This window comes from Schistocerca gregaria, chromosome 5 (genome assembly GCF_023897955.1).
Source record: "Schistocerca gregaria isolate iqSchGreg1 chromosome 5, iqSchGreg1.2, whole genome shotgun sequence".
NCBI lineage: Eukaryota > Metazoa > Arthropoda > Insecta > Orthoptera > Acrididae > Schistocerca > Schistocerca gregaria.
Window position 1 is genome coordinate 403,065,323 of NC_064924.1, and position 20,089 is coordinate 403,085,411.

A 20,089-nucleotide genomic window follows, 5' to 3' on the forward strand; every position below is an offset into this window, starting at 1 on the left:
ACCTCAACAGCTTGTGTGGGGCACCCAGGGTGAGCGCCGTTGTCGACGCTGAGCTGGTCATTGTTCTAGCACATACCAAACGCGTCAAAAAGTGAATGCCCAGAGTAATCATGCTCTTTTCGTAGATGCTAGAAACAATAAAAATGCGGTTCGGATAGACCACGCGTTTGCATGGTATATTTCAGAACTTACAGAGGTGATGTACGACCAATGCGACTTCAATTCTTACTATTATGCATGCTCTATCCGCATTAGTGTTACATCCTTCACTTCCTCTAAATACCAATATAATGAGATTCCCCTCCGAAGCAATGAATACCAACTAATGGCAGCGATAGATTTGATCGTGCAGTAACAAACAGGTGTCAGTAGGATTCCACCTTGCGTCCTCTGCCTTGTGATACTCTTCTCGGATTGGAGCAGAGCCTCCGTATGTTTCTTTGGGGGTGACGCGACGTCCTTTCGTCAAACACTTTAGGTCATCATGTGTGGCAGTATTCGGGTGTGGAAACATTGTCCCTGCGATGCTGTTGACGTCTGAGACCCATATCGTTGTGTAATCTCCGATATACTACGACCCAAGCGCGTTGCACCGCTTATCATTCCACATTCAATGTCGGTTATCTCGAGACATGCTGCCTCTTTCATCGCACAACTGTCTGTAACTGTCAGATATCTTCTCTACACTCTCCATTCACAATATCCATCCACAACAGTACTCTATAAAAGGTATACGATATTGTAGTGTCAGTATTACACCGAATTACAACGAGAGAGGTGGCGCAGTGGCCTCGCATTCGGGAGAACAACGGTTCAAACTCTCTTCCGGCCATCCTGATTCAGGTTTTCCATGATTTACCTAAATCGCTCCGGGCCGATGCCGGGGTCGTTCCTTTGAAAGAGCATGGCCGATTTCCTACCCCATACTTGAGACAATCCGATCTGGTGCTCCGTCTTTAACAGCCTCGATGTCGACGGGACAGTCTTCCTTCCTTCCTTCCTTTATTTATTCCGAATTACGATGCAAAGTTCCTTCGACATATATACATGACGAAAAGAACTATGCATCGTAAGACGAATAGTATAGACATTGCAATATCGAATTTATACGCCGACTCTAGGCAAGCTACTTTGCAGTACAATATCTCATCTATACGGGAATATACACCACTGGCCATTAAAATTCCTACACCAAGAAAAAATGCAGATGATAAATGAGTATTCATTCGACAAATATATTACACTACAACTGACATGTGATTAAATTTTCACAGAATTTTGGTGCATAGATCCTGAGAAATCAGTACCCAGAACAACCACATCTGGCCGTAATAACGGCCTTGATACGCCTGGGCATTGAGTCAAACAGAGCTTGGATGGCGTGTGCAGGTACAGCTGCCCATGCAGCTTCAACACGATACCACAGTTCATCAAGAGTAGTGACTGGCGTATTGTGACGAGCCAGTTGCTCGGCCACCACTCACGAGACGTTTTCAATTGGTGAGAGATCTGGAGAATGTGCTGGTCAGGGCAGCAGTCGAACAATTTCTGTATCCAAAAAGGCCCGTACAGGACCTGCAACATGCGGTCGTGCATTATCCTGCTGAAATGTAGGGTTTCGCAGGGATCGAATGACGGGTACAGCCTCGGGTCGTAACACACCTGAAAAGTAACGTCCACTGTTCAATGTGCCGTCAGTGCGAACAAGAGGTGACCGAGACGTGTGACCAATGGCACCCCATACCATCAGGCCGGGTGATATGCCGGTATGGCGATGACGAATACACGTTTCCAATGTGCGTTCTCCGCGATGTCGGCAAACACGGATGTGACCATCATGATACTGTAAACAGAACCTCGTTCAAAATGGATCAAATGGCTCTGAGCACTATGGGACTTAACATCTGGGATCATCAGTCCCTTGAACTTAGAAATACTTAAACCTAACTAACCTAAGGACATCACACATATCCATGCCCACGGCAGGATTCGAACCTGCGACCGTAGTGGTCTCGCAGTTCCAGACTGAAGCACCTAGAACCGCTTGGCCGCACCGACCGGCAAACAGAACCTGGATTCATCCGAAAAAATGACGTTTTGCCATTCGTGCACCTAGGTTCGTCGTCGAGTACACCATCGCAGGCGCTCCTGTCCTTTATGCAGCGTGAAGGGTAACCGCAGCCATGGTCTCCGAGCTGATAGACGACGTTTGCAGCAGCATGGACTAACTGTTCGTAAAGATGCTTGTTGTCTTGCAAACGTCCGCATCTGTTGACTCGGGGATCGAGACGTGGCTGCAGGATCCGTTACAGCCATGCGGATAAGATGCCTGTCATCTCGACTGCTAGTGATACGAGGCCGTTGGGATCCAGCACGGTGTTCCGTATTACCCTCCTGAAACCACCGATTCCATATTCTGCTAACAGTCATTGGATCTCGATCAGCGTGAGCAGCAATGTCGCGATACGATAAACCGCAATCCTCTTCCTGTCGGTTAAATTTCGTGTCTGCAGCACGCCATCTTCGTGGTGTCGCAATTTTAATGGCCAGTAGTGTAAATAGTGGATGTACGAGTAAAGGTTGCAGAGGCATGATTAGCTACTTATCGAGATATGGGCTGTGAGTCATGCACGGATAGACAAATGGTAAGGCGATAAGCGAGAAATCCAGGTTCGACTACTGGTTCGGCAACAAATTTTCATTGTCATTCCATTCTACAGCTGCTGGTTGTCCATATTCGCAATTGCGAATACATTTAATGTCATCAAATGGTAGGCCTACAACTCTTCCGGTGACTTTTGGAGCACTTAGTTTATTCTGGAGAGTGGAGGATGGTACCGGCTATTAAGAACCTTAATCGTCTCTCTATGACGAATGGGTGAGATATATTGGTCAACTACAGGCTTATGTCGTCTGCTATTGTGTTGCTGTTTCATTTTCGACCTGTCTATAAAGACCATAGGTCCGTGACGGGACACCGTGTATGCATTTACCGAATACTGCGTCAAATAAAGGACCGTTCGAAATTTTAAGTCGGTCAGGACATTCTTGTTTGGTGATGAAAGTCGCCGGCGCACTCGACACGCAACGGACGGCAGCGCACAGCTAAGCGGCACGTGAAACAGAGCACGGCGGCAGGTCCCCACTGCTTCCGGGGCACACTTCCGCTCCGCCCACGTCGTACGGGCGACCCAGTGGCCTCGTGGGCGACGCAGGCGAGTCGCACGCGCCACGCGTGGACCCTCTGTGGCTCACGGAGTCAAATGGAGCGCCGCACAGAGAGCTGGCTCGTAGCAATGGACACCTTACGACCGCGCTGCGATCCCTCCGCAGTACCGTCGTGGCATAATGGAATCTCATTTCGTTGTGATGTTGTTGTTGTTGCGGTCTTCAGTCCAGAGACTGGTTTGATGCAGCTCTCCATGCTACTCTATCCTGTGCAAACTTCTTCATCCCCCAGTACCTACTGCAGCCTACATCCTTCTGAATCTGTTTAGTGTATTCATCTCTTGGTCTCCCTCTACGATTTTTACCCTCCACGTTGCCCTCCAATACTAAATTGGTCATCCCTTGATGCCTCAGAATAGGTCCGCCAACCGCTCACTACTTCTAGTCAAGTTGTGCCACAAATTTCTCTTCTCCCCAATTCTGTTCAATACCCCCTCATTAGTTATGTGATTTACCCATCTAATTTTCAGCATTCTTCTGTAGCACCACATTTAGAAAGCTTCTATTCTATTTTTGTCTAAGCTATTTATCGTCCTCGTTTCACTTCCATACATGGCTACACTCCATACAAATACTTTCAGAAAAGACTTCCTGACACTTAAATCAACACTATGTTAAATTTCTCGTCTTCAGAAACGCTTTCCTTGCCATTGCCAGTCTACATTTTGTGTCCCCTCTACTTCGACCATCATCAGTTATTTTGCTCCCCAAATAGCAAAACGCATTTACTACTTTAAGCGTCTCATTTCCTGATCTAATTCCCTCAGCATCAGCCAGTTTAATTCAACTACATTCCATTATCCTCGTTTTGCTTTTGTTGATGTTCATCTTATACCCTCCTTTCAAGAGACTGCCCATTCCGTTCAGCTGCTCTGCCAAGTCCTTTGCTGTCTCTGACAGAATTACAATGTCATCGGCGAACCTCAAAGTTTTTATTTTTTCTCCATGGATTTTAATTCCTACTCCGAATTTTTCTTTTGCTTCCTTTACTGCTTGCTCAATATACAGATTGAATAACATCGGGGATAGGCTACTACACTGTCTCACTCCCTTCCCAACCCTGCTTCCCTTTCATGCCCCTCGACTCTTGTAACTGTCATCTGGTTTTGTACAAATTGTAAACAGCCTTTCGCTCCCTGTATTTTACCCCTTCCACCTTAACCCTTTCAGACCCTCTGGCTACAATTGTGTACAGTAACACTTACAGTCTGTTAGCTGCAACAAAAGTATTTCTTCCCTAAGCGAACCTGAGCTACACACTTGTAAATGTTCAACCTTTTCATCACGCTCAAATGCTGCCAACCGTTGGGCATCACTGTAAAAGTATCAGCAAGTCAATGTAGGAGTGCGCAGCAACTCGTAACCACCAGAATACATGGTTCGCTATATTCCAGTGTATAACTGAATATTGTTGTTATTATTTTCCATGGAAATTGTTGAATGATCATTTTACTATTTATTACAATAGAGAATATTTCATAATTAGTTATTTTAGCCCTTAAAGTGAAGCCAAGTGAACAAAGTACGTTAGGGAAACGGGTACATATTTTTGTATAAATCTTGCTCCCAAAATCGTTGAAAAATCACCTAAGACCACTATCACACAAAGAAAAATTTTTCTTCCTTCAGAAAAAATTCGGGTCTGAAAGGGTTAAAAATATGAAAGAGTATTCCAATCAACATTGTCAAAAGCAATCTCATTTATGCCGAAAAAATAGGACCGTACGTCGTACGGATTATTAAAAATCTGGATAATCTGCTGATTCAGTAAAAAAAAATTAGTAATACATTGGGTAAAAGCTAGAAAGATGAAAGTGAAAATTTTTTTTGCGTAAACACAGGAAAGGAACTATACATTACTTTCACATAAACTGAGAGCAGAAATTAGAAAAAAAAACAGCGGGTATTATGCGCAGAAATAATCAGTAAGTTTGTTTTGAGGCCGATTCGTATGTCGACGTCGTTTACGAGCAGCACGATCACTCAGTCGTTTTGCCAGCAGCAGTTTGGCCCAAGTTGTTTGCCATACCGTTCCAAATATATAAATACTTTGTACAGCTACACTGTTGCCTCTGTACATGTCACAGCGTCCTTATGTCTAGAGCCCAATTCGTCAGCCAATTCAACATCAGTATCGGTGCCCGCAGACGAACGGACGACGATAATTTCGGCGTCGCAAATCATACAGTAGCGGATGTCGTTGCATTTCTCCGCCAATTATTTACATCGTTAACACATATTTCTGAGCATCCTGAAATTTTGCAAATACTTCTACAAACTCCGATGGGTCGACATATCGCCGCTAGTTGCTTTAATTAAGGTGCAAACTGCGTCAGTACACTTAGTAATGGTTACGGATCATTCTTCGAATGTGATTTCGTTGAAGATTCAATAGCAAAATCAGGAGCAATGTATTTCCAACTAATCTTCTTTACCCAGCCTATGCAGTTCATCTTTTTGTCCATGGACACTACCACCTTCTTTCTCTTTGATCATATTTCCCACCCGCAACAACCGGCGGGAATACAGTTCACTATGTTTCACTGTTGGCGGCTGGCTGAATGTAAACTGTGTGATTTTCGTTGTGGATTTTTGCCGTTATTATTTCTAGAGTGTGAAGTATTGTATAGTTGCTGTAGTAAAAATAAGTTCCGGATGAACCAGGGATATGGATTAATGGGAGGTGGATAAGTGCGGTTCCACTGTACATAGAAAACACTCCTCTTCACAGGGACTTGCAAATACTCTTGGATGACGAGCTGTATGGCGACCGGCAGTAAGGTTGGTATTATCGCTGTCCGGTTCGTCTCCAGCCACGTCTTCGCTGCACACTGGGACTTAACTCGAAGCGGGACTCATCACTTAAGACATCCTACTCCAAAATGAAGACTAGTCTGGAGAGGCCCAGTCAGCAGTGTGATGCCAATTTGAAAATTTGAAAAATTTTGGGGAAGTTCCTACGGGTCCAAACTGCTGAGGTCCTCGGTCCCTAGGCTTACACAATATTTAACCTAACTTACACTAAGGACAACACACACCCATGCCCGAGGGAGGACTCTAACCTCAGTCGTGGGGAGCCGCGCGAATCGTGACGAGGCGCCTAAGACCGCGCGGCTACTCGCGGTGGATGCCAACCTGATTGACGGCACGGTAACAAGGAGTGATGGTCTGGGGTACCATTTGTTTTCATAGCAGGACACCTTCCGAGCTCATCCTCGGCACTCTTCCAGTCGACATTCTGTGCCCGTTTTCTTGCTCTTCATGTCATGCCATCCTGGGCTAGTATTTCAGCAAGATAACGCCCGCCCGCACAAGCCGAGAGTTTCTACTGCTTGCCAAACCCTACCTTGGCGAGCAAGGTCGCCGGATCTCTATTCGTTAGAGAACGTTTGGAGCATTATGGGCAGAGCCCTCCAACCATCCAGGAATTTTGACGATCTAACGCGCCAACTCCACAGAATTCGGCACGATATCCCTTAGGAGGACAACTAACAACTCTGTCAAGCAATGTCAACCCGAATAACTTCTTGCATAAGGGCCAGAGGTGGACCAACTCGTTGCTGACTTGCTCAATTTGTAAAGCGCTATCTCATGAAGAAATCGTCTATTTTTTCTGAAATTGTAATCATTTGTTTGTCTATACAAGTACACCATATCTTCTAATTTCCATCACATTGTGGCAGTGCCTTCGTGCTGCAACTTACCCTTTCTTTTTTTCCTGTCTAAGAGTGTACCAAGTACTGGGCTGACCGTCCGGCAAACAATCTGGGATGAACTTGTGGCGGTTAATGCCTCCGTCGTCGAAGAAGGACGCCCAGCGGATTTGCGAAACACCACCGGAGCATCTACAAGCCTGTCTGACCGGTCTTGAAACAGCGTCACAAGGAGGTGCTCAACACATTCTGGGAAAACAGCAGTGTCATAAACGAAATTGCCGCCGGAGATCAATACGATCCACTGAAACGACCAATAATAATAGCTACAATCTGTTTTAGATAGATAATTAGAACTCTTACAAGGTTTATAATTTGCAACAGCTACCAGCGACAAGCATAGTTGTCGGTAGAGATTTTCTTACAAATCAGTCTTCAGACAACTCTTACAGTCGTTCTTGCTTTCTTGCACCGACCTCGTTTTGTAGTCATTACTGGTTTTGTTCAGCCTATATTTCTGTGCGACGTATTCGTTTTGTATTGCTGCTACACAATTTAAAATTATGCATTATGTGAACGCTTTTAAATTACCGTAAACTTAGATGAATACGCACTGTCCTACGTTTTGTGGCTGTACACGGAGTCAACATTTACGTAACGTGTCCCAGCTTCACACAGCAAAAAACATTTTCGTGTATCATAGTTAATGACTGGTTGCTGCTGCTTCAAACTTGAAGCTTTATGATTGCACTACAGCCACAGTGCTCAAACCTGTTACCGACAAGACAGAACTGCGAATCATTTTACCTAGTACCATAAGTTCATCGAACGCAGGACGAGCAATATCGTCTCCGTAGTCTGCTGCACTGACCAGTTAGCACTTTCTAAAGTCAAAGGCATCACAGACAATAAACAACAGCTTAAAAAGGAATTTGCAATTGCATGCAGGTATATACTCTGAATCGCCAAAGAAACTGGTATAGGCATGCGTCTTCAAATACAGAGATAGATAAACAGGCAGAATACGGTGCTGCAGTCGGCAACGCCTATATAAGACAACGAATGTCTGGCGCAGTTGTTAGATTTGTTACTGCTGCTACAATGGCAGGTTAACAAGATTTAAGTGAGTTTGAACGTGGTGTTACAGTCGGCGTACGAACCATGGGACACAGCATATCTGAGATAGCGATGAAGTGGGGATTTCCCCGTTCGACCATTTTACGGGAGTACCGTGAACATCAGGAATCTGGTAAGACATCAAATCTACATCGCTGCGACCGGAAAAGATCATGAGGAACGGGACAAAAGATGACTGCAGAGAATCGTACATTGTGACAGAAGTGGAACCTTCCGCAAATTTCTGCAGGTTTCAAAGCAGGGCCATAAACAAGTGTCAACGTGTGAACCATTCAACGAAGCCCTTGGTGACTGCACGACACAAAGTTTTACCCCTAGCCTGGGCCATTAACACCGACATTGATGTCTGGAAACATGTTGCCTAGTCGGAAGAGCGGATGGATGTGTATGGATATGGAGACAGCTTCATGAATCCATGTATTCTGCATGCCAGCAGGGGACTGTTCAAGCTGGTGGAGGCTCTGTAATGGTGTGGGGCTCATACATCTAGATACGAGTCTGACGGGTGACACGTCCGTAAGCATCCTGTCTGATCAGCTGCATCCATTCGAGTCCACTGTGCATTCCGACGGACTTGGGTAATTCAAATTTAGAAATAACTTGGCAGTATGAGCCCAATCACCAGTCTGAGGTTGCCCTCCCTCTGTCTTTGATGGATGCACTGGTTCGTCTGAGAAGGGCTTCATAAACCCGCTGCATCCCCTCCTGAGACAAGTACGCCCGTTTTTGTTGTAACTGGTCCTTGATATCCTGGATACTGTTACACGCCCGGGGGTACAAATGGTGGAGGTCCCTTATACTGTTTTCTCACTTCGGACCGTGCGCCCCGTCCACACCACGTACCTGATAATTCCGCGGCGGTCGTACTGTTCTGCTCCACACCGCTGCTGGCTTGCCTGAAATTATGAATTCTAATACGCAAGCGAGCTAAGGGGAGCCACTCAACGTCAAGCACAACACTGTCCTAAGTCTGGTATAAACAACTATACTCTGAGACGATAAGGAATCATAGGTTGCACTGTGTACATTCTAACTCATAACTGCTTATCTCAATTAGCATTCTTGTTGATTATCTGTCCACAATATCACTTGGACGAGCGTACGCGTATCCGACGCGACGCGAGTGATTGTTAATTATGCGGAAGGCGAATGATCGAACGAAAGTTCTTACGCTCATCACGCATACACAGATATTTGGTACCAGTCCCCCTTGACACTTGTAATAATATAACACTTCATAAATCTCTCAGTTCTCACAATTGTACGAGCGTGCGTGTAACCGTCGCGGCGCGGCTGATTGTTGATGATGCGGAAACGCGATGACCGAACGCATGTTCTCTCGCTCGCTACAAGACACTGGCACTTGGTTGCACTCTTCTGTGGTAATTAATTTTTATTGATTCATATTAGTTCATTCTGGGAGACCGAACAGGGCGCGGATGATGGATACTGCACTGTACGACAAACAACGTGCGAACACTCAAACACGTTATCGGCCGCACTACTCAATTTCATTACTATTTTACGTACTTTCCTCTGAATCCATTTTCTATATCTCAGTACATCACTGTAATAATACTTGTAGCAACACTTTAACTATGCCTCTCACATGCAGAGCCACTCACAACACTACATAACGTAACAGTTCCGTGTCCCATGCTCGACCCTGCAGACGCGGCTGCCCACAAAGATAACTCCACAACTATGCCAGCGCTATGACAGTACGCTAAGCAACTGGCGCTGGGACGGAGTTGGCCTCCGAGCTAATCAAGCACACGCTTTATGGGGGACTTATGTGGGGTTCTTGAGTACCTCAACATCACTCACTCAGACAGTTCGTAGGGAGACGTGACATTTGTATAGGAGCCTTGTCCTGTTGAAAAATGGGACCACGATACTGCCATGTGGGAGGTAAGACACGAGGGCGGAGGATGTCCGTGACGTACCGCTGTACCGTCGTAATTCTCTCAGTGACTACCAGCCGTGGCCTGCTCATACCCACGACTCCACCCAGCATGACGTCAGGAGTAGCACCGGCGTGTAACACAGAAGATCCGGTGATGAATCTTTGATTTCGTTACACAAAAAGTTTTTCGTCACTTGGACAAAAAATCTGCAAGTTGACGACTGCTGGCCTCGCTTTCCGTACTCGTTCAGGCAAATAGTGGACCATTTAATGTATTCGCAATTGAGTATATGGACAACTATCTGCTGTAGAATGGAATGACGTCAATGAAAATGTGTCTAACTGGGCTCGAACCCGGATTTCCCACTTATCGCCTTACCATTTGGCTGTCCGTGCACGACTCACGGCCAAACCCAAACTTCTACCCGTCCTCAACCATGCGGCTACAACCTCCACTTGTACATTCATTATGTATATTCCCGTACAAGTGGGACATTTTATTTGAAAGTCGCTTGCCCGGTTTCGGCGGATAAATACTACACTGCAACGCCTGTGTTATTCACAATTACGATGCAAAGTTCCTTGGATATGTACGGATGTCCAAAGCAACTTTGCATCGTAATTGAGAATAATACAGGCACTGTAATATCCAGTATATCGTAACTAGTGGGCCATATCCTATATCCCCACCTCAGAAAACATAGATGGCGCTCATGTCTTTCTGCCCTCCAGATAACTGACTGCTGTGACGGTAGATATGGTATGGGGCCACAAGTGAGAATGAAATAAATTCGTCAAAACAAGAAAGCTGCAAGGGGTGATATTTGTAGAACTAGAAACCGATCATTTTGTCCTTGGTTTCCGTGAATTGACACGGCTATCCAAACAGAAGGAGATGACAACACGTCGCACACAAGAATTCCGGACAAGAATCACTATTTCAGTTTAGGAGTGCTGTCTCAAGTCTAGTAACCCTCCGACAATCAAGAATTGACTTTTCATATCGCTATAACTTATTGCGACCTGCTCTTTTAGCTTAATTAATGACCCACCCCCGTCCCGCACAGGCAGCACTAAGTAGCTATGGCCCAACGACTTGTCTGGCGTCCCAGTAATAAGTTATGTACACAAACTTTCCCCGTGAATCAGTATATCTATTCGTAAAAACCGTATCAAAATCCCTACAGTAATTCCTGAGATTATCCTTCACACAGACAGAAAAATGTGTCAGGGGACTTTACATTTCATGTATAGAAGCGCAAGATACTAGCTCGTGAGAACGGGATTGAATAAGAATCTGGTAACGCGGCTACTTTGCGTGTGGTTTCTTAAATGGTTTCATACACTCATGGCCACTGACGATTGCGGATTATGTAGTTTTTTCTCAGGAATAGGATGTACTAGCAGAGGAACGCTAAAAGGACCTCACAGAAAGCATACAACTTTGTGCCAACCGTGTGTGGTGGCAGTGAAGAATAAACACATCTCTTACTATTTATTTTGATGATTCGGAAGAAATTTTCGAGTTTTCCTATTATTTAGTTGTGTGTGTTCGATTTCAGAGATGTTTGCAATAGCATATTTTGGACACTAATTTGCGGAACTCTTTTGATTAAGGTTTAATTATGTTCCACAAATCTTTCGTGCTCTTCAGAAAAACGATGACATTTCTGTACTGCATTTAACTTATGGGCACCCTAGCGGTTCCACTTTAATGGAACAGAATTGGTTGGAAAATTCCAGTATAGGGAATTCCCCACGCTTAACTCTCTTTGAGAAACTAGTATCCTAAACAACATTTTACAATACTGAAAACGTGGTCGTTGGCGATTTCTACATAGGAAGGAGGTATAAAAATGCAGAATTAACACGGAGTTAAAACAGTGCTTAGACGAGGGATATATAAAAATTATATTCAGTCGCTAGCTTTATAACCAGTAATGGTTCCCCAACATTCATGGGTACGTCAGCGATCTAGAAGAACAGGCAACAAGGCCTGTAACGGCTCCAGTAGTCACTGCCCAACACTTAGTCCGCTAGACTGTATGGTCCAAATTTGTCTTCTGTGCCTGTTCTGTTACGTGCAGTGATTTGCGTTATACTCGTATTGATGACCATTGCGGAGAGGACAAAAGCATCACAAATAGATTCTATTCCTGGCAGCATTCAGCCTCTCGCACACAAAGCTGCGCTCTCAGTCTGAAATACGACACCGCTCATGTCCGAGCATGCTCACATGTTTACTTGATAAATATTGATATGATGTTCTTGTAGGCACTCACGAGACCCTATCGCGTCCTCGGTGCCCGACATCCTCTTCCTTTGTAGCTGCTACACGAGAACTTCCGTCTCCTTCACATAACCTGCTTATTGGTCTACTGAAAATACGCTTAGCATACGCTGTTGCACAGGAACAACGTTAATGCCTTTTAACTCACTCACAACCTAACAACGCACGTAATATACAATCTCTCTCTCTCTCCCCCCCTCCCCCTCTCCCCTCCGCGTGCTTGTACGTGTGTGTCTATACAATCCCTGAGAGACATGATACTTACGGTATCGATCGCTATAAGCGTTACGAATGTATGATTGAAATTATATGTCGTTACGATTATCGTACTGGACAAATCCTTTATTTGCAGCAAGAATGTGGATTACCTGGCACTGTCTCAGTGTCGGTAACCGTACGCAGAATTATTGCTTGCTATAATAAAGTACAATGTATTGATACTGGTTACTGAAGATAAATGGCACAGAAAAATACTCCGCGCACGTCCAATTCTCTCTCTGTCGCTGTACGCAACGAGCAAGGGATGATGTTTTGCATGCCTCGACGTTAAAGATAACTAGTGTCTGAAAGTAGTCAGTCAACTGTCCCATAATTCAACAAAATATAACCTTTTATCTGTAACTTTGATGAAAATAATTTTTGTGTTTTTTGTGGTGCTGAACACAAAAATGCTATTGAGGATGCAGCTACAGTTCTAGATTTCGAAACATTCAATCTTTTCAGGATTACAGGTAGAAATGCATGCACATATGTAACTCATTGTTTGCCCTCGAAGGAAAGTCGCCAAGGAAGAAATGGCCTCACTTGTCATTAGTACACAGTTACTGGTGAATCTCTGACCAGAGTTTAGCAGTAATCGACATCGGTTCAATCCATTATTCGTGCTACCTTATTTGCGAAATTTCTCGGTTCAGGTTTTCGCTATGTACGTCGATAAGAGCACCTCACTTGTCGCGAAGTCCAACTGCGGATGAAACGGGCTTAACTTTATGGATATGCGCGTATTATATCCCAGTTCCTTGTTTCACTGCAGCAGACACTCCAGTAGATCTCTAAACAAGCTTCCTGCGCTTGCAGGTTCAATAAAGTTAGTAGCCATTCGTGGGAAAAAAATTCCTCGCTAACTTCTTGTCACCTGTGAGAATATTTTTGAGATGTTCATCCTGGAGCAGCGAAACCTTCCTTCTTTATTTTGACTTTAAAAAGACTAATGCATCTTAATGCAGATACAAAACTGTTACGTATTCTATCCAAGGCTTTTACAAAAAACGTTTCGTGAGTCACAATGTCACATGAACTGAAAGCATGGCTGTACTATGTTGTACAACTGGTCCATCAGTTACGTTGGCGTCCCATGTTGAAGTGGTCGGCGCTTAGGTCAGTGTGTGTATAGTGGCGTGCCTTGACATAGCTGTCCAATAGGAACATAAACAATCAGAATTTTCAGCTACTCCGCTGCGTGACAATTAATGTAACAAAGGTTTTAAGATCACTGAATCGACTATTTTGACTTGCAGTAATTGACTTGGAACAGCAGTTGATTCATTTTGTGAAAGGTTTTGCCTTATATGAAGTGAATAATGGTTTTGGAAATGATGGGAACGAACTGGCTTTAAAAACCAGCCATTAGACCAAGATGATCGTAGGAAGATATTTAGTTATCGATTTGGTAGTTCATTTCCAGCGCTGCGAAAATACCATTTACATCAAACTGAAAGTTATCTGCGATGATCAGTAGTCATTGAATATGGCGCCTTCGAAACAGAGGGCCAATTTTTTCTTGATTCCACAGTTTCTGCTCTATATTTGGGTAATTCTTATAGATCTCATACAAGGTCATTCAACTCCCACTGTGTTATTTTATGTTCGGATGTATGTTCCTCATGACACTAGAAATAAGTATCTTATGACGACGTTCGTTTAGCAGGTGATGGCAATATTTTAAACAATACAGTTAATCGGTAATAGTTACGGCCGTTTCCGTGATCAGTGCGGTCGATTTGGGCTGGAACAACCGAACTTGTTTATTTTAACTCGTGGCTACAGCAGGAATTCGCAAAATGTGTTCCGCGAAACACCGCTGTTCCACGGGAAGTGAAAAAGTGTTCCGCGAGAAACTATTAATAACATGACATTTCTTTCGACGTCTGAAGAACCTAATTTTTTTAGACGTTATTAGATTTTTGTGTTAATAGTGATGATTTAAAATTGAAGTAATCACTGAATAAGCTAAGTTTTTCTCATTTTTAAAGATTTTATTAACCTTCAAAATAAACAAGGTGTTCCATCAGAGCACAAGTGTTCCGTCGGAGGAAAGGTTTGGGAAACCCTGGACTAGTGATACTGTCTTGTTTGTACGTATGTAGCGGCAGAACAGCATTTGGGAAAATATAACTTCTGACGATAAACTGCTGTTGGCGGCCGTGAACGTCATGGAAAAGAAAAGTATTCTAAATCATTCCAGAAGTCTGTGAACACAGATTCGTGCGCTCTCTGTATAAATCGTTACTAAACTAGAGTTGTCGTAATGGTCTAAATTTCTTTTTAACGTAGAGATCTATCGACACCCACTTATTCTGGCTTTCGATGTATGAGCTTTCGAGAAAAAAATGGCTCAAATGGCTGAAATGGCTCTGAGCACTATGGGACTTAACTTCTAAGGTCATCAGTCCCCTAGAACTTAGAACTACTTAAACCAAACTAATCTAAGGACATCACACACATCCACGCCCGAGCCAGGATTCGAACCTGCGACCGTAGCTGACTCGTGGTTCCAGACTGTAGCGCATAGAGCCGCTCGGCCATCCAGGCCGGCATTTCGAGAAAACTCAGAAGTGAGTGACGTAGTAATGAAATAAAGACTCTGCAATGGTACGAAACGCCAACCTCGAGCAGGAAAGTTAAGGTCATTGAAAAATTATTACTGTCTACGGTTTGGAATAGGTGATGGAAAGCCGATTAGCTTAGACAGAAAGTTTGGCCAATTACTGTACCGTTTACATCATCCTGCAGGGTATATTCTCCACGCAGCTGCTCACGGAAAATAGGTGCGCATTCGGGCATGCATTTCCCTAGTACCTGGCTATCGAAAGCTTGTCAATAGTTTTGTTACTGCCAGTGGTAAGCCATGCAAAAACGAAAGGAAATTCTTCACAACTAAATCGACGAACAAGACATTTATTTCTAGCAGCCAACACAGACATACGACTCTTTCTTCGGAAGGAATGCCCTCATCTCAACGTAAGTGATTATCTCTGGGATGAGTTACTCGTGCAACGTTGCCTGATAACTAGACCTCACCGCAACCAAACATCACACCACTGGTCGCATATTTCAGCAGGACGGAAGAAAATATCAGTAGACAACTACCCTAACTTCGTAAAGAAGTTTTCCTAGAAGGACAGACACAGGATATTTGTTACTGGCTGTTGTACGCCAAGTTGAAATTACTACGGGAGATGGTCGTTAATGAAACGTGCTGTGAAGCCACAGACGGCTCAGATATTATAGTGTTAGGAATGTAAGGTGAGATAAAAATTTTGTAACGCACTGGTACTCTAACCCTCGTCTTTAATGGACATTGTTCTCACCGACTGTATACCTCATTTTCCAACAAAGCACATTGCGCAGTGGAGTAGAAACAGCACTTAGGCTGTGGATGAAATATTCTTCATCACATCCTTTCTGCCGTGGGTGAAAGTCTAACAAGGTGATCAGAGGAGCCTCTGCAGTGTTTGGAAAGTAGAAGATAAGTACTGGCAGACAAAGTCTTTAGCTCAAGCTGCAAGGCATACATTCATAGTCCGGCTCTGGTAAGCTGCACCTGGTATAGTGTAGTTAATAAGTTTGATAACAAACGACAGGCAGCATATAGCAGGAATTGTGTGGAATAGTTCACGTGCTAAAACACCGTTTGACTCGCATTTAGGCATAATGTATTGTTGGGAAAAACGGCAGGTGAGGCGCCAGTAAGGTGTGTATGTCATGCGGCACACCTCATTCGTGTGTCTTTAATTACACTAATTTGAGTGATTTCTCTTCACTACCTCCTGCTTCACTTGCTGTGTAGAGAAATTGTGTTGTGGTTGGCAGGAGAGCCAACACCTTGGTACTAAAGGAGGCTGAAATGCACGCGTTTTAGCTCACGCAGGCTGGCGTGAGGTCTGGAACATGGCAAGGGAATTAGAATTGAGAAAAACGGACGTGGCTGGTGGAATACTTAACTTTAATCCATTAATGACGAACGTCGCTCTTGACGGTACATGATTTACAATATCAATAGAAACTGATCATGGCGCCTTGCTAGGTCGCAGCAAATAACGTAGCTAAAGGCCATGCTAACTATCGTCTCGGCAAATGAGAGCGTAGAAGTCCGTGAATCATCGCTAGCAAAGTCGGCTGTACAATTGGGGCGAGTGCTAGGAAGTCTCTCTAGACCTTCCGTGTGGCGGCGCTCGGTCTGCAATCATCGATAGTGGCAACATGCGGGTCCGACGTATACTACCGGACCGCGGCAAATTTAAAGGCTACCACCTAGCAAGTGTGGTGTCTGGCGGTGACACCTCAAATTGCATGATACTTTATCGAATGTAAATTGAAATGGTACTACACTTTTCAGCATGTGTAAATCTTTTCAATATCTTTCTTGTCTTTGAACGTTTTGTACAAGGGATGTGAAATTACAATGAAATAAACCTTTTGAAGAAGTCGATAAGATTGTTGTCGGCGAAAGTCAAGTGTCCGTGTTCGAATTATGATGTTGCGCACAATTTTAATCTTCAACAAGGTTTCAGTACCGTGTACATTTAGATGTTAGAGTCAAAGACGCAGAATAGGATTAAAAACCGTCTCAGTTGTCAGAATTTTAACTAATGCCGTTTCGATACCTATCTGATAAGTTTGACCTCGGAGTCAGTAGATAATTTTGACAGAATCGGCCTATCTCAGACACGAACAAAGAGTGTTAATAGAAGAGAATCTTCTGGCGAGATGTTATCAAAGTGGGAACTAATTACATGTAGATTGCAACAGAGTTCCATCTTAGAATACTTACATTTTGTTGTGAATGTTAATGGCGTTTCATCGGTACCATCAGAACAAGCCCAGACAGTTTTGTTTGCAGATGACGCAAGCATTGAAAAAATAGCAAAATCAAGTATAGCTTTAAAAACAACAGTTAAAAGCTGGTTCCTACCCACAAGTTTTTTTTTTCAAGGTTTAGACACACACTATGCAGTGCAGAACTATTAGAAGGTTCCGTCTCGATAGGTGTCTAAAATATTATAAGTATCTGTAAGTCGCTGACGGTGATGAATTCCTGGAATTACAACAGAACTTGGGCCCAGTGATTCATGCAGTAGTCACGCCCTGTTGGTCTTAGATGTACCTCTGAAGATTCCCCACTATTTGTGTGCTCACAGCTACTGAAGAGCAGTGGGAAGAAGAGGCCACCGCCAACCCATCACTCACGTTCCCCGAGCGCGGCCCTTTTTGCACGGCGCGGCATACCAGTCTGGCTGCTTTATTCCGCGACCGGTCTGCCAGTGGCTGGCTGCTTTGGCCTCTGCATCAGGGCTGCCAGCCGTAACAGGCGACTCACTTGTCTTGACCCTTTCCGTAATCAAGCCAATTAAGTAGCCAGACCATGAAATGTTGGCAAAGAAGTGGCGCTACTTTGTGGAACTTCTGCATTCATCCATTCATTCATGAACATTCCGACGGCCTAAACGTGCCGTTATTTCCAAGAAGACTAGTGATACTTTACATCTACATGTTCACTAGCGAGGAGAGCGTTCCAGGCTGCCACCGTTAACATCAAATGGGCAAGTGATCCTAGAGGAAACTACGTGTCCGTAGTATGTGAAAGAGTTGCGCGATTGGCTACGGAGACTTGCGGTTCTCATTTTACATGCCGATAAAGATAACAGCCCGGGACACCCACCAGGCGGTGTGCAGGTATCATGCCTGTTCTTTGGATATCGTGTTCAAATGAACGAACGTTTGAGAAATAAGTACTCTACAAACAGGTCTGGCCACAAGAAAACGCTGCACATGCTGTCACTTATTTATTTACTGTCTGAGGTCTCAAAATGGGGTATAATGGCACAAATGTACAACCAGTCGGAATAAGCTTTGATATAGTAGCGAGCCTATATGATGATGATGATGATAATAATAAAAAAATAATAAAAAAACTATGGCAAACTTTCATGACAATTCGTCATACTTAGAAGAGGAAAATATTTGACCATTGGCCCGGAAAGTCGATAAATACGTATCAGAAACCAGCTTATAAAATTCCTCTTAATTGATTACTCATGAGGAAGAAAGGATTAAAACATACCTACATACCGCATTAAACTACTAGCAATGAAACGTGTTTCAACTCATCGGCGCATTCAATTCCGGATACTCTGACATATCCCTGGAGTATTACGCATAGTTTCGCAATCTGCCACAACACGGAGCACGAGAATTCTCTGTACATTGTACTAGGCTACGTTAGACTAAAACTTTTAAATGCCTACACAAAGCCGGTCGCTGTGGCCGAGCGGTTCTAGGCCCTTCAGTCCGCAACCTCGCTGCTGCTACGGTCGCAGGTTCGAATCCTGCCTCGGGCATGGATGTGCGTGATGTCCTTAGGTTAGTTAGGTTTAAGTAGTTTTAAGTTCTAGGGGATTGATGACCACATATGTTACGTCCCATAGTGCTCAGAGCCATTTGAACCATTTTTTGAACTGTGGACAATCTCGCCAAACTGGCCAACTAATGGCTACAAGTTCAACTTCAGAACTTTGTATAGTCAGTAACAAAAGTCATAATCACAAGCAAAGGACATTCACTTTTCTGTCAAATATGTTGTGATTACAAATCAGAACTAAGCACTGAGGATGAATGCACTGTCACCAAACTCACCAGTTTCAAAGTTTCTCAGTTTAATGTCAGAACAGTAAATGTAATTACATTTAACTTTGGTGTGTCATATATGACAGACTGGAATGTAACCTTAAGTTAATTATCCAACATTACAAGAAAGCATAGCCGGCCGCGGTGGTCTAGCGGTTCTAGGCGCGCAGTCCGGAACCGCGCGACTGCTACGGTCGCAGGTTCGAATCCTGCCTCGGGCATGGATGTGTTTTATGTCCTTAGGTTAGGTATGTTCAAGTAGTTCTAAGTTCTAGGGAACTGATGACCACAGATGTTAAGTCCCATAGTGCTCAGAGCCATTTGAACCTTTTTTTTTTTTTTTTTTTTTGAAAGCATATGTTTACCTGCGCCACCAAAATATATATTGAACAAAAATATGTTTTACAGGATAGAACGTTTCCAAAGCTTTGCCAGAACTTCTCACATCAGAGGATAAAGCACAACCGTTCTCAGGAATATGCCGAGTGAAACAGCTGTTAATGAGAATGAACAGAGACAGTTGGGTAAGTCGACTTTACACAATGTAAACGGGAGCACCGTCGTTAGCTGACTGTTAGGAGAACCGTGTGTTTTCGTTAAGATAAACTAAATAACTCATTATACAATCTCGATGACATGTCAAGTCATTTGAAAACAGGCAATATGTATAGAACCACTAACGGATAAGAGATAATTGTTGGCTGGAAGACTGTGGCGTACTGGCAACTGGGTAGAGTTTTGTACTTTGCAGTGTTCAAGCTGTTTGAAACGCTATAGTGTACTTCCTGTTGTCAAAATTTTATAACAGAAAGATTGTTTTGTGTGTGCGTGTGCGTGTGCGCCCGCTCATGCAGATCTCTTAAGTCGCTGACGCTACGAAAGTGGATGACGCTAGAAATCGATTATTTACTGAGTCTGATCATTACCAAGGGGCTTCACACAATGGCACTACTACGGATGCCTGTGATA

General features: G+C 43.9%; 1 protein-coding gene across 1 annotated transcript in view; it reads right to left on the reverse strand.

The window, feature by feature from the left end:
* The window catches only part of LOC126273015 (C-Maf-inducing protein-like), an 879,384-nt gene that overhangs the window by 597,137 nt on the left and 262,158 nt on the right, over positions 1–20,089 (reverse strand). The gene's annotated exons all lie outside the window — the stretch shown is intronic.